Here is a 14,822-nt window from a genome sequence, read left to right as displayed (position 1 = left end):
CTGCGAGAAGCGTGGCCTCAGCACCAATCTGCTGACGGATTTTAGAGGCTGCAGCTGGGGCCCATGGTCAGTTACACTTCTGCAGTCAGAGAGCTGAGAGGTGAATTCTCACGAGGGAGGTAGGGAGAGAGGACATACTCAGTCAGAATCTCCAGGGAAGGGGCCTGGGAATTTTCTTTTTAAAAGGCCTCCAATGATTCTAAAGTATAACCATGCAGCAGGAAATAACCACAGCCTCCCGAGGGCTGATCTTACTAACCCAGACCTAACATGCGCCAGCAAACCTTTACAGCCGGGCATCACGGGGCTGCATTCTAGTCTAGTCCCACATTTGGGATTCACTTGATGGCCGGCTTTGGACACTCTTCTAGTCTCCCTCTGCAGTGTCCACATTAGGAAATGAATTCAAAAGAGATCCTCAAGTAGAAAACTCACCTGACGCCCCAACCTCAGTCCTTCTATCTGAGTGATAAAACTGTGCTCACTTAACTAGGAGAAACTCAACTAACTTCCTTCAAAGCATAGTTTCTACCACTATGGTTCTAGTCATTTCTGTATGTACATTGGCACAGATCCCAGCTGGCCTCTCAGGACCACCCATGATGCCAGATTACGGTTTCAGAGACCAGTTAGAGAGAAGAAGATTTAATTCACTTAATCACAGTAAAAGAGTCCACAAATGCAGACATTTTGATTGTACCAGTTCTTGAAAATTCCAGAGCTCTCCAAGGAGGTCATGGTTTGTTGACATTTGTATTTCCAGTCTTGTTCAGTCCTTGACACACAGTAGGTGCTTAATACATTTTTTTACCAGTAAATGAGGATTTAGGACCCCTAACCCAATATAATATTGCCTTCCGTGGTGTAGCAACATAATCAGCATGGCTTGTGAGGATTTTTCCTCTCTCTTTTGCTTTGGTTTATTTGCAAAGGTGCTCCAAGCACCTTGTAACCAGTTAAAGAAAGCAGAGCACATTTACGAAAAGTCCTTCCTTCCCCACTCTAATCCCACACCCTGAGGTCACCAGTGTTAAGTTTGGTTTATATTCTTCCACACCATTCTTTATGCTCGTACAAAAGTACACAAATGCATAGGTATTGGGGTTCTTGAGAGAAATAGAACCAGTAGGATATATCTGTATCTGCATGAATACATACATATCAGATATATATACACACACACAGAGGTGGTTTATTTTAAGAAATTGCCTTACCCAATTGTAGGGGCTGGCAAGTTTGAAATCTGCTGCCGGGATAGAAATTCAGGTAAGAGTTGGGCACCTGGGTGGCTCAGTCGTTAAGGGTCTGCCTTCGGCTCAGGTCATGGAGCCCCGCGTCGGGCTCCCTGCTCCTTGGGAAGCCTGCTTCTCCCTCTCCCACTCCCCCTGCTTGTTTGTGTTCCCTCTCTCTCTGTGTCTCTCTCTGTCAAATAAATAAAATCTTAAAAAAAAAAAAAAGAAATTCAGGTAAGAGTTGATGTTGCAGTTTTGAGTCCCAATTCCACAGGGAGGCCAGGCAATGGGGAAACTCAGGCAGGGTTTCTATGTTGCAGTTTTGAGGAGAATTCCTCCTTCTTCAGAGGATGTCAGTCTTTTCTCTTAAGGCCTTCAACTGGTTGAATGAGACCCACCCACATTATGGAGGGTAATCTACTCAGTGTCTACTGATTTAAATATTAATCACATCTAAAAAATATCTTCACAGTAAGATCTAGACAAGTTTGACTGAACAGTAGGGCACCACAGCCCAGCCAAATTGACCCATAAGATTAACCATTATAGCATATAAACAGATTATAGGGATTTTTTAATTTGCTTTTCAGCCAAGTGGAATCATACAATATGCTCTTCTGTGCAACTTGCTTATTATCTTACAATAATATACCACAATATTATTAATTTAAAAAATCTCATATTTATCTCATCAAGTCAATCCTTGTAGATCTTATTATTTTATTTTTAAGATTTTATTTATTTATTTTAGAGATAGAGAGTGAGTGGGGGGAGGAGCAGAGGGAGAAGGACAAGCAGACTCCATGCTGAGCGCAGAGCCCGATGTGGCTCTGTGCTCACGACCCTGAGATCATGACCTGAGCCAAAATCAAGAGTCGAACAATTAACCGACTGAGCCACTCAGGAACCCCAATCTTACTGTTTTAAAAAGTTGCATAACACCCAACCATTTGTCCTCTGAGGGGATTGTTTCCAGTTATGACCAATGCAAAAAACATCTTTATTCATCTATACTTACATATTGGTACATTTATTTCTGGAGGCTATAGTCCCACAGGTCGGGTAGCTGTGTCAAAGAGTATGTGCATCTTTGATTTTAGTTTTAGGTCCTACTAAATTACTTTTTAAATATGCTATAGCAATTCTCCCTCTAGCCAGGAATTAAACCAAGTACACATTTCCATACATCATTGTCAAAATTAGTTCTACATTCCACCTGATTGGTGAAAAATGGCATCCTGTTATTGTGTGTGTTTAAAATTTGTAACTGTGATAAAATACACATATTGTAACAACATATACATAACATATGTAACAATAATATATATAACATAAAATTTACCATCTGAAGCATGTTTTAAAAGATTTTATTTACTCACTTGAGAGAGAGAAAGAAAGAAAGCAAGCATGAGTTGGGGGAGAGGCAGAAGCCGACTCCCTGCTGAGCAGGGAGCCCGACATGGGGCTCGATCCCAGGACCCAGAGATCATGACCTGACGTGGGGCTCGATCCTAGGACCCAGAGATCATGACCTGAGCTGAAGGCAGATGCTTAACCATCTGAACCACCCAGGAACCCCCATCTGAAGCATTTTTAAGTATATAGTTCAGCAGTGTTCAATACATTGTTGTGCAGTCAAACTCCAGAACTGTTTTCACCTGCAAAACTGAAACTCTGTACCCATTAAACATTTATTCACCATTACTCCCTCTCACCAGCCCCTGGCAACCATTCTTTTTTCTGGCTCTATGAACTTGACTACTCTAGATACCTCAGGTAGGTGGAATCATGTAGTATTTGACTTTTTTGGGGGTGACCGGCTTATTTCACTTGGCATCATGTCTTCAAGATTCACCCATATTATAGAATGAGTCAGAATTTCCCTCCTTTTTAAGGCTGAATAATATTCCATTGCATATATCTACCACATTTTATCTGTTCTTCTGTCAACGGGCACTTAGGTTGTTTCCATCTTTCAGCTATTTTGAATAATGATGCTATGAACATAAGTGTGCAAATATCTCTTAGAGACCCTGCTTTCAATTATTTTGGGTAAATCCCCACAAGTGGAATTGCTGGATCATATGTAATTCTATTTTTAATTTTTTGAGGAACCACCATACTGTCCTCTAGAGTGGCTGCGCCAATTTACATTCCCACCAACAGTGCATGAGAGTTCCAGTTTCTCCATATCCTTGCCAACACCTGTTCTTTTCTCTCTCTCTTTTTTAATATTTTATTTATTTATGAGAGAGAGCATGCATGCACAGGGGGAGAAGCAGGGGGAGAGGGAGGGACAAGCAGAATCTGCGCTGAGTGCAGAGTCCGATGTAGGGCTCGATCCCACAACCCTGAGCCAAAATCTAGAGTCGGATGATTAACCAACTGAGCCTTCCAGGCACCCCAACACCTGTTCTTTCCTATTTCTTTGGTAGTAGCCACTTTCCTTGCCTATTTTAACTTTCACTTTCATATATAAACATATATATTTACTTAGATATTTATATATTTGCTATTTACATTTTCTTTTCTATGATTTTCCTCTTTATAATTTATAATCTTCACCTTTTTTTCTGTTGGGTTACGTGTCTTTTTCTCATCAGCATATAGAAGCCCTAAAATGTATGTATTCTAGAAGCCCTGTGTGTTGGGTTGAAATCTGTGAAATTGTCATTTTTTTTGGCCATAAACAGTTGATTATCAGCAATTTCATCTAGTTTAACTGAATATTATGGACATTAATCCTTTATCTGCAATTTTGCTGCAATGATTTTCTCACAGCCTTTATCCTCTGACTTTTTATGGTGTCTTCTATCCCTGGAAAATTTTAATTGTCTCTATTATCAAATCTGTTTCATTTCCTTTATGCCTTCTGAGTTTCTTGTATTATTTAAGAAGGTCTCTCTACCTGAATATCATAAATATTCTCCTAAATTTACTTCTAGAATGTTTATTTATTTTACCTTTGCATCTTTAATCCATCTGTAACTAAAGAAATAAACTTCATATTTTCCATGTAATAAACAATTAATTGTACTACCACTTATTAAATAAGTCATCACTGAATTGAAATGCCACCTTTATTGTACCCTGCATTGAGTTCCCCTAAAATCTATTTCTTCTCTATTCCATTCCACTGATCTATTTGTCTATTCTTGTACCAATTCCCTACTCTTCTGATTAAACTAGCTTTATACTAAGTTATATATATTTTTTAAAGATTTTCTTTATACTGAGTTTTAATATCCATTAGGGCAAGACACCAGTGGGGTATTACTGGTCTCATTTTTCAAAGTTTTATTATTATTAGCAGTGATCACAGAGTTGTTGAGCTATTGTTCTTCACACAAATCTAGAGATACCCCTCATTAACAGTTAAATCACTTACACATCTTAACATCTCCCTCAGCTCGGGAAGCTAGTTGTATTCAGGTTCCCCTTGGGAGGCCAGTACCCAATGCTTCAGCAAATGATTAGCTAGGAGGACGGAGCAGAGGAGGGGAGGAAGAAGCAAGTCTCCCCAGAGGCCCTCAGCATAGACCTACCGGTTGCTCATAATTGTCCCCCGCTGTCCTCAGGATGGATCTCCCAGGTAGAGGGGTAATAAAGGACAGTGAAGAGTAGCAGAAACAGACTCCGGGCTTCAGGGTCCGCGTTAGGAATGGGCTGGTTCTTAACAAATATTTAATATTTAAATGACCCCCAAATTTAAATCACATGCCCTCCTCCTGTCAGTCCACAACATCGCTTATTAAATAAAACCTGTGGAAGCTCCAATGTGTCAGTGGGATCTCAGCAAGTGGTAAAGGCATCCTGCAAGCCAGTTAGGTGCACGCCCGCTTGACAACGTCCCCGAGCACCTACGTCTGCAGGATGCCGGGCCATCATGGAGATAAATCAAACACACCATGCTGGCTAACTCAGGTCTCTGCACAAATTCCTGACGTAACTAAGGAAATGTACATTGCCCCGCTCCCCCTGGAGTGAGGCCTACCTTGAGTGGAAATCTAAAAGTCCTTCTTGGATGGCCTTGCCCTAGCTCTGGTTGTCATTTCTGAGTTCTGTGTCTGCAGTGTGTACTGTGCTTCTATTATCCCTATCACTCAAAGTCACTGGTGATGATTAGCCTCAGTTCTTTTTGAAATAGCCTTATAAAATTGTAAAAGTAATCCATGAACTTGGTTTTTTAAAAACCCCGTCAAGGGGCCCCTGGGTGGCTCAGTCAGTTGAGCATCTGACTCTTGGTTTCGGCTCAGGTCGTGATCTCAGGGTCCGGGGGATCAAGCCCCATGCCGGTTCCATGGTCAGCATGGAGTCTGCTTGTCACCCTCCCTCTACACCTCTCCACCCCCCCCTCAAATAAATCAATAAATAAAAATGTTAAAACCCCCTTCAAACAGTAAAAATGGACACAGAGCATAAAAATGGATATATCGAAAGAAAATGGATATAGAAAGTCTCTCATTCTCACACATCCCAGTCCCCCAATCTCCCCTTAACTCTTCTCATTTGTTCCTTGTGTGGAGAGAAACTTCCTGTAAATGAACCAAGAATCCAGTCTTCTTAGATTTCTCATTATAAATTAATGCCCTGGCTTATTAAATTGCAAATTCGTTAAATTTCATAGAGAGGAAAAGCAGTCTGCCTCCACCAATCCCACGTTGCAGGCTACAAATGAAGAAGAATTGAGCTGGCTAGAGGAAGGAGAGCTGAGGCCAGACGGGCATGGGGTGTGGAGGGAGCTCAAGTGGGGACATCAGGGAGGCTGACAGGCTAAATGAAATCCTCACAGACACGAGGGAAGTGCATTCTGACTTCTGGCAGTCAAGGGGAACCTGAAGGAATCAGGTGGGGATGTGACCCCGCAAACTGGCCATTGGCGGGGGGGTGTCTGGCAGCCCACTTGTAAAGGCAGCTAGTTGTTCTGGGCATGGCAGGGGACAAGGAACAGGGCTGGCAGGATGGGTGCAGGAAGCCAGTCCCCTGCCTAGAGGCTGGGGCCTGGAGGTTACCACCTTACTGGGCAACACGGCCTTGTGTGGATGCTGGAGGATAAACAGAGAGAAAACTCAAGAGCCCCAGGCAGAAGAGGACCATTTAGGCTGACCCCCCCCCCCCATCCTGCTAGAACTACTCAGGGAAGGAGACCACCACAATCCCCTAACTTTCACCCCTACCGTCAGGAGTGCTGGTGGAAACCACCCTGGGCAAAACTGCAGCAGGGTATTTCCAAATTCGGTGTGTCAGATGGCTTCCTTTTGCCCTTCCAGATCCACTCAACCCTTTTCCACCCACTGTGCCCCTGCAAGCCAACCTCAATGGACCCCATCGATGGGCTCCTATGTCCTCTGTCTTCCAGTTGCCTTTGGCCACCACTAAGAGATGGGAGGCTGGGAGGAGAGAGATCAGGGTATTTGTTTACCTCAAATGCCTTCTCTCTGGGTCCCTGAGGGCTAGCTGGTTTCGTCCCTGCGCCAAAAGCCATCACTCCTGTCAAGAGGCCCTCTTCACAGAATTCTCCCGTGAGGTTCCAGTAACTGCTCCCTCCTTCTGCTCCTTCTGTCCTGCGGTTTCCCTACACCCTGATATGCCTTTGTAAATAGTCTGTTAAACTCGTCTCAATTTACCCAATCTGAGGGTGCCATCTGTTTCCTGCCAGGACCTGGAATGATACAGATGGCTTGTCTGACAGGGCCTATTGAGGGAGAGTCCAAGGACTCCTTATTGTTCCAAGCATAGGTGGGGCAGGCTGCAGATCGCTAGAGGTTACTTAACAGACACCTGGAATGAAGCCAGGAACTTAAACACTTCAGAGACAAGGACTGTGTCTTCTTGTCTTTTCAGCCCCAGTATTTTGGGCAGGGCCTGTCTTTTAGTAGGGGGGTCTCTCAAAACAGGTTTCTTCTCTTTCTTCAGTTCAGGGATACTTTTCTGTCTTAGAAGCCTCCCCTTCTCTAATGATGATGTCCCTAAGAGGTTGCACTTTGAATGATTTTCTGATTTAAGATCAAAACAATCAGTGAATTCTTGAGCAGAAATTAGATGCCAACACTCAGACCAGAAGCGGCTGAGTGGATGAGGATCCGGAACAGCATTGGAGGAAGAATATGCCCTCATAGGGAGAAATGGAGGGCTCCAGAGACCTCCTCTCCCATTCCACAACTTTGCTCAAAGCCAAAATTCTGGGCCAGGAAAAGGTGCTGATCCAGCTTAAGAGAAGCAGAGGAAAAACAAGAGCTCCCACCACTATGCAGGGGGCTTTCCATCTCTTACCAGGGGGCAGGTTTAGGCCAGTTACCTACACACTTTGCAGCACAGAAATATGCTAACAGTTGTTAGAAGATTATGTATATGCAGCCTTTTAACATTTTTTGAAAGCCAATGTACACCATGATCACAACTCTGTCTGTCTCTCTCTTTTTTTTTTTAATTTTTAAAAAGATTTTATTTATTTGTCAGAGAGAAGGAGCACAAGCAGGGAGAGCCGCAGGCAGAGGAAGAAGCAGGCTCCCCCCCCACCACCCCGAGCAAGGAGCCCGATGGGGACTCCATCCCAGGACCCTGGGATCATGACCTGAGCCAAAGGCAGACACTTAACTGACTGAGCCACCCAGCTGTCCCTCTCTATATGTCTGTCTTGATAAAGACTGGAATATACATGAAAATATTTATTGTATTAGGGTTATAGAATAATTTTCCCTTTTTTAGCTTTATTGAGTTATAATTGATATGCAAAAATTTCACACATTTAATGTATACATCTTGATGGGTTTGGACATATGCATACACCTATGATACCATCACCACAATCAAAATACTAAACATATCCATCACCTTCAAAAATTTCCCTATGTTCTGGGGTGCCTGGGTGGCTCACTTGATTAAGCATCTGACTCTTGAAATTTGTTTGGTTTGGTTTGGTTTGGTTTGGTTTGGTGGGCAGCAAAGCAAGGTTTATTGAGTGATAGCTAAGTGATAGTACAAAGCTCCCAAGGAGGGAGGGGACCCGAAGAGGTTGCCTCTGACTCTTGATTTTGGCTCAGGTCATGATCTCAGGGTTGTGAGATCAGGTCCCACATTGGCCCAGTGTAGAGCCTGCTTGAAATTCTCTCCCCCCCCCCCCCAAAAAAATTCCTTGGGTTTTTTGTGGTGTTTTTAGGTTCTTGGGGGTTTTTTTGTTGTTGTTAAGAACACTTAACATGAGATCTATCCTCTTAACAAATTTAATTGTAGGTACTATGTTGTACAATAGATTTGTAGAACTTATTCATCTTGCATTTTGCATAATTTGTTCATCACAAAATTGTTAAGCTCATAAAATTATTCTTAAAATAAAATGGAAGAAAAAACACAAAGCAAGTATTTATATGAAATTGGACAAGGTATTTTCTTTTTAGTCTCCTTTTCCTCATCTATATAATGAGATAAACTGTTTTCTATAGTCCATTCCCAATTTTACAGAATGTGATTCTGAACTATTAAAATGAGTCATAAAAATATGGATACAGAGAGAGATTTTGATTATTTTATCATTTCCATAAAAACCAAGAAGTAGGTAGAATTGGTCTTGTCCCCATTGGGACTATGGTAACTGAAATTCTGTCTGTCCAACATGTTTTCCCATTTCTTCCTTTGCGTCACTTTGAAGATCTTATCCTTGATTCCACATGACCCTGGTGGGCAGGTCAGTCGTAGTGCCCTGCTTCCTCCTTGACAGGCATCTGGTGGTCACATGGCCAAAGCAGAGCCAATCAGAACCTTCTCTAATATTGATACATGGATTGGGCAGCAAAGGTCTCTTTCTTCTGAAGCTATTAAATCTTCCTGCCCATTATGTGGGTGACATTAGACAAATGATTTAACTTCTCTGAGCTTCAATTTTCTCATTAAATGAGAATGATAATATAATCTCCCTTATAAGAACATGTAAGGAACAGATGATATAAAGTATGAGAAAGGCTATTATAAACTTTAAAGTATATTGTAATATTATTTTCAATAAATTTATTATTATTAAACATAAGGAAAATTATGTGACAGACTAATCCATTATAAGATGTTGGTCAATCAGAAGGCATTAAATCTCTCAGGGGTGTTTCCATTTTTTTTTTTTAAAGGAACCCATTACATAAAGTACAAAAACAAGCTGTAGCAATCTATACTGTCAGAAGTTAGGATAGTGGTTAACTCTGCCAGTGAGGCTAGTGATCACAGGGGGCATTGAAGGGGCTTCTAAGAGGTGTTAGTTGTGTTCTCTTTCTTGACCTGAGTTCCTTTTACAGGGGAGTATTGTTAGTGAAAATTCTTTGGCACGTATGCTTAAGATATGTACTCTTTTCTGTATATATGTTATACTTTAATAACAAGTTACAAAACTTGAGGACTTCTATTTCCAAGAAGATGGAATAGACATACTTTTCTTTACTCTCCCCGTAAGTACAACTAAAAATGCTGGACATTATGTATGAATGAAACATAAGAAGACTCAAAGTGGAGAGAAGAAGGAAGACCTAAGGACCTCAGTACTCAAGGAACAACATGGTAGTGAATTCTCTGGATTTTCTTTTCAACTCATATATCCTAGATTTGTAGCTATAGAAGCTGACACCCAGAAATGCAAACTAGTACAGAAAAAAAAAAAAAAGCCAACAAAACCTGCTCTTTCTAAGCCAAAAGATCAGGAGAGAGCAGCATAGGAAGAGAAAACCTTTCAACAGTAACTGCTTTCCTTCAGCTAAATCCACAGAAAAAGCTGTGGTCCCACTCCCACTCATACTATCAAAGGCTAAGTGGGGAACCCAGAATTCCACCCTTGCCAGGCTATAATGAAGTACCTCAACCTACCCATTAGGATGGCATCAGAGAAAGCTACATATGGAGCCAGTTCTTTCTTCCTTGCTGAGTGGTAATGAGGAAGCCATATGAGGAACCTCTACTTCTACCCAGTGACCGTTCTGCTGAAGTAGTATCAGAAGCCTAGTGGAGAGTCAGGACTTTCACCATTGCTCAATGATATTGAGGCCACCATCTCCCTGGTGTGCCAGTGCAGACTTAGTGGGGAGCCTAAACTCCCACCCCACCCAGCAGTAAGTAGGAGTCCCCTTTTCTCCCCCTCCCCTCCCAGTCCAACAGAGACTGAGTGGACTTCTTTGCTGACCTGGTAGTGATTAGGGAAGGGGAGAAATCCCCTCTTCTTCTGTTGGAGTTGTATTTTTAAAAACAGCTAAAACAGAAGGTTTAAATAAGATACAGAGTCATAACATAATACCCAGAATGCCCAGGTTTCAATAAAAAATCACTTGTGGGGGCACCTGGGTGGCTCAGTCGTTAAGCGTCTGCCTTCGGCTCAGGGCATGATCCCAGGGTCCTGGGATTGAGCCCTGCATCGGGCTCCCTGCTCGGCGGGAGGCCTGCTTCTCCCTCTCCCACTCCCCCTGCTTGTGTTCCCTCTCTCGCTGTCTCTCTCTCTCTGTCAAATAAATAAATAAAATCTTTTAAAAATTAAAAATCAAAAAAATTTTTTAAAAATCACTTGTGATACTAGGAATGAGGAAGATCTCAAGTTAAATGAGAAAAGATGCCAACGCTGAGATGAAACACATGTTAAAATTATCTGACAAAGATTTTAAAGTAGCCATCATAAAAATAATGAGCAATTACAAATATACCTTTACACAATGAAAAAATTAAAAGTTCTCAGTAAAGAAATAGAAGACATTAAGAAAAACCAAATGGAAATTTCAGACTGAAAAATAAAATAACGAAAATTTAAAAGCTCAATGGATGGGCTCACCCACAGAGTAGAAGAGACAGAAGAAAGAATCCGTGAACTGGAAGGTAGAGCAATAGAAATTAACCCAATCTGAACAACAGAAAGTAGACTGAATAAACACAAACAGAGCCTCAGGGATATGTAAAGAACTCTCAAAACTTAATACTTAAGAAACAAAACAAAGCAGTAATCCACTTAGGAAATGGATCACAAACATGAAGAGACATTTTACTGAAGAGGATATACAGATGGCAAATAAGCACACAAAAAGATGTTAACCTTTAGGGAAGTGCAAACTCATCAGAATAGCTGAAATTTAAAAATGGTGACATCAAACACTGGCGAAGATGCAGAGAAACTAGATCACTCGTTCCTTGCTTGGGGGAGGGTGTGTAAAATGATATGGCCACCGTAGAAAACAATTTGGCAGTTTCCTAAAAAACTAAATATACACCTACCATATGACCTAACACTTGTACTTCTGGGCATTTGTAAGAGAGAAATGACAACTTATGTTCATACAAAAACCTGTATGTTAATTTTTATAGCAGCTTTATTCATAACGGCCCCAAACTGTTGGTTAAACTGTGGTATATCCAGGGCACCTGGGTGGCTCAGTTGGTTGGGCGACTGCCTTCAGCTCAGGTCATGGTCCTGGAGTCCCGGGATCGAGTCCCGCATCGGGCTCCCTGCTGAGTGGGGAGTCTGCTTCTCCCTCTGACCCTCCCCCCTCTCATGTGCGCTCTCTCTCAAATAAATAAATAAAGTTAAAAAAAAAAAAACTGTGGTATATCCATGCCATGAAATATCACTCAGCAATAAAAAGGAATATGCTATTGATACACACAACAGCTTGGATGGATCGCCGGAGGATGGTGTGAGTGAATAAAGCTAATCTCAAAAGGCTACATACTGCATGATTACATTTATATTACTTTCTTGACAAAATCATAGAAATGGAAAACAGATTAGTGGTTGCCAGGGATTAAGGAGGAGTGGGATGGGAGGGAAATGGGTGAAGGCCATAAAAGGGCAACATGAGGGATGCTTGTGACAATGGAACTGTTTTGTACCTTGACTGTATCAGTGTCAGTATCTTGGTTGTGATATTGTACTCTAGTTTTTTAAGATGTTACCACTGGGGGGAAGTGAGTAAAGGATACATGGAATCTCTGCATTATTTTTTACAACTGCATTTAAATTTATAATTATCTCAAAATAAAATGTTTTATTTTTTTTAAATGAGGCAAAGCGACCCCTAAAGAGCAGAAAGCCTTTAGGACTAAGAGAAAAAACATCTAATAGTATGATTTCAGGCATGGTGGCAAGTCAGTAGAAGAGGGAGATAGATGCACCTTTTGCCACCTTTGTTAAAGTCAATCCTGGCACCTAATATAGAGAGGTATTAATACAGACATACCTCGGAGATATTGCGGGTTTGGTTTCAAACCACTGCGATAATTCACAATATCACAATAAAGTGAGTCAAATGAAGTTTTTGGTTTCCCAGTGCATATAAAAGTTTTGTTTACACTATACTGTAGTCTATTAAGTCTGCAATAATAGCATTGTCTAAAAAAACAATGTACACACATCAATTAAAAAATACTTTATGGCTAAAAAATGCTATACCATCATCTGAGCTTTCAGCCAGTCATGATCTTTTTGCTGGTGGAGGGTCTTGCTTCGATGGTGATGGCTGCTGACTGATCAGGGTGGTGATTGCTGAAGGTTGGGGTCGCTGTGACAATTTCTTAAAATAAGAGAACAGTGAAGTGTGCTTCATCAATCGACTCTTCCTTTTATGAATGATTTCTCTGTAACCTGTGATGCTGTTTGATAGTATTTTACCCGTAGTAGAGCTTCTTTCAAAATTGGAGTCAGTCCTCTCAAACCCCGCCACTGCTTTATCAACTAAGTTTATGTACTATCCTAAACCCTTTGTTGTCATTTCAACAGTCTTCACAGCATCTTCACCAGGAGTAGATTCCATTTCAACAAACCACTTTTTTTGCTCATCCATAAGAAGCAACACCTCATTCATTAAAGTTTTATTGTGGATTGCAACAACACAGCCCCATCTTCAGGCCCCACTTCTCATTCTGGTTCTCTTGCTGTTTCCACCATATCTGCAGTTACTTTCTCCAGTGGAAGTCATGAACCCCTCAAAATCATCCATGGGGGTTGGAATCAACTTCTTCCAGACCCCTGTTAGTGTTGATATTTGACCTCTTCCCATGAATCACAAATGTTGTTAATGGCATCTAGAATGGTGAATCCTTTCCAGAAGTTTTGCAATTACTTTTCCCAGACTCATCAGAGGAATCACTATCACTGACAGCTATGGTCTTATGAAATGCATTTCATAAATGATAAGACTTGAAAGTTGAAATGACTCCTTGATCCATGGGTTGCCATATGGATGCTGTGTTAGCAGACATGAAAACAACATTAATTTTGTTGTCCGACTCCATCTGACTTTTGGGTGACCAGATGCACTGTCAACGAGCAGTAATATTTTAAAAAGAATCTTTTTTTTCTGAGCAGTAGGTCTCAACAGTGGGTTTGGAATATTTATAAACCATGGTGTAAACAGATGTGCTGTCATCCAGGCTTTGTTGTTCCATTTATAGAGCATAGGCAGAGTAGATGTAGCATAAATCTTAATGACCCTAGGAATTTCAGAATGGTACATGAGCATTGGCTTCAACCTAAAGTCACCAGCTGCATTTGAAGCTTTGAAGCCAGGTATTGACTTCTCTTCACCTATGAAAGTCCTAGATGGCATCTTTTTCCAATAGAAGGCTGTTTCATCTACACTGAAAATCTGTTGCTTAGTGTAGCCACCGTCATTAATTACCTCAGCTGGAGCTTCTGGATAAGTAGCTGCAGCTTCTACATCCGCACTTGCTACTTCATCTTGCACTTTGATGTAAAGAAGATGGCTTCTTTCCCTAAGCCTCATGAACCAACCTCTCCTACCCTCAAACTTTTCTTCTGCAGCTTCCTCACCTCTCTCAACCTTGAGAGAATTGCAGAGACTTGGGGCCTTGCTCTGGATTAGGCTTCGGCTTAAGGGAATGTTGTGGTTGGTTTGATCTTCTTTCCAGACCACTAAAACTTACTCCTTATCAGCAATGAAGTTGTTTTCCTTTCTTATCATTCGTATGTTCACTGGAAGAGCACTTACAATTTGGTTCAAGAACTTCTGCTTTGCACTCACAACATGGCTATCTTGTTTGCCACAAGAGACCTAGCTTTTGGCCTCTCTCACCTTTCGACATACCTTCCTCCCTAAGCTTAACCATTTCTAGCCTTTGATTGATTTATTCTTTTTTTTAAGATTTTATTTCTTTTTTGAGAGAGAGAGACAAGAGATATCGAGAGAGAGCAGGAGCTGGGAGGAGAGGGAGAAGCAGGCTCCTCACTGAGCAGGGATCCCGATGCAGGGCTCAATCCCAGGACCCTGGGATCATGACCCGAGCTGAAGGCAGATGCTTAACCAGCTGAGCCACCCAGGGGCCCCTGATTGATTTATTCTTTTTAATGATTTTTTAAAATATTTCTTTTTTAAGTAAGCTCTACGCGCAACGTGGGGCTTGAACTCTTGACTCTGAGATCAAGAGTTGCATGCTCTACTGACTGAGCCAGCCAGGTACCCCTAGCCTTTGATTTAAAGTGAGAGATGTGTAGGGGCGCCTGGGTGGCTCAGTCAGTTGAGCATCTGCCTTCGGCTCAGGTCATGATCTCAGGGTCCTGGGATCGAGCCCCACATCGGGCTTCCTGCTCAACGGGGAGTCTGCTTCTTCTCCCCCTGC

This window comes from Eumetopias jubatus, unplaced genomic scaffold, assembly GCF_037043125.1.
Source record: "Eumetopias jubatus isolate StellerSeaLion01/CBP00866 unplaced genomic scaffold, mEumJub1_p1.0 scaffold_11, whole genome shotgun sequence".
NCBI classification, from domain to species: Eukaryota; Metazoa; Chordata; class Mammalia; order Carnivora; family Otariidae; genus Eumetopias; species Eumetopias jubatus.
The sequence above is the reverse complement of the archived record's forward strand: the minus strand, read 5'-3'. Positions refer to the sequence as shown.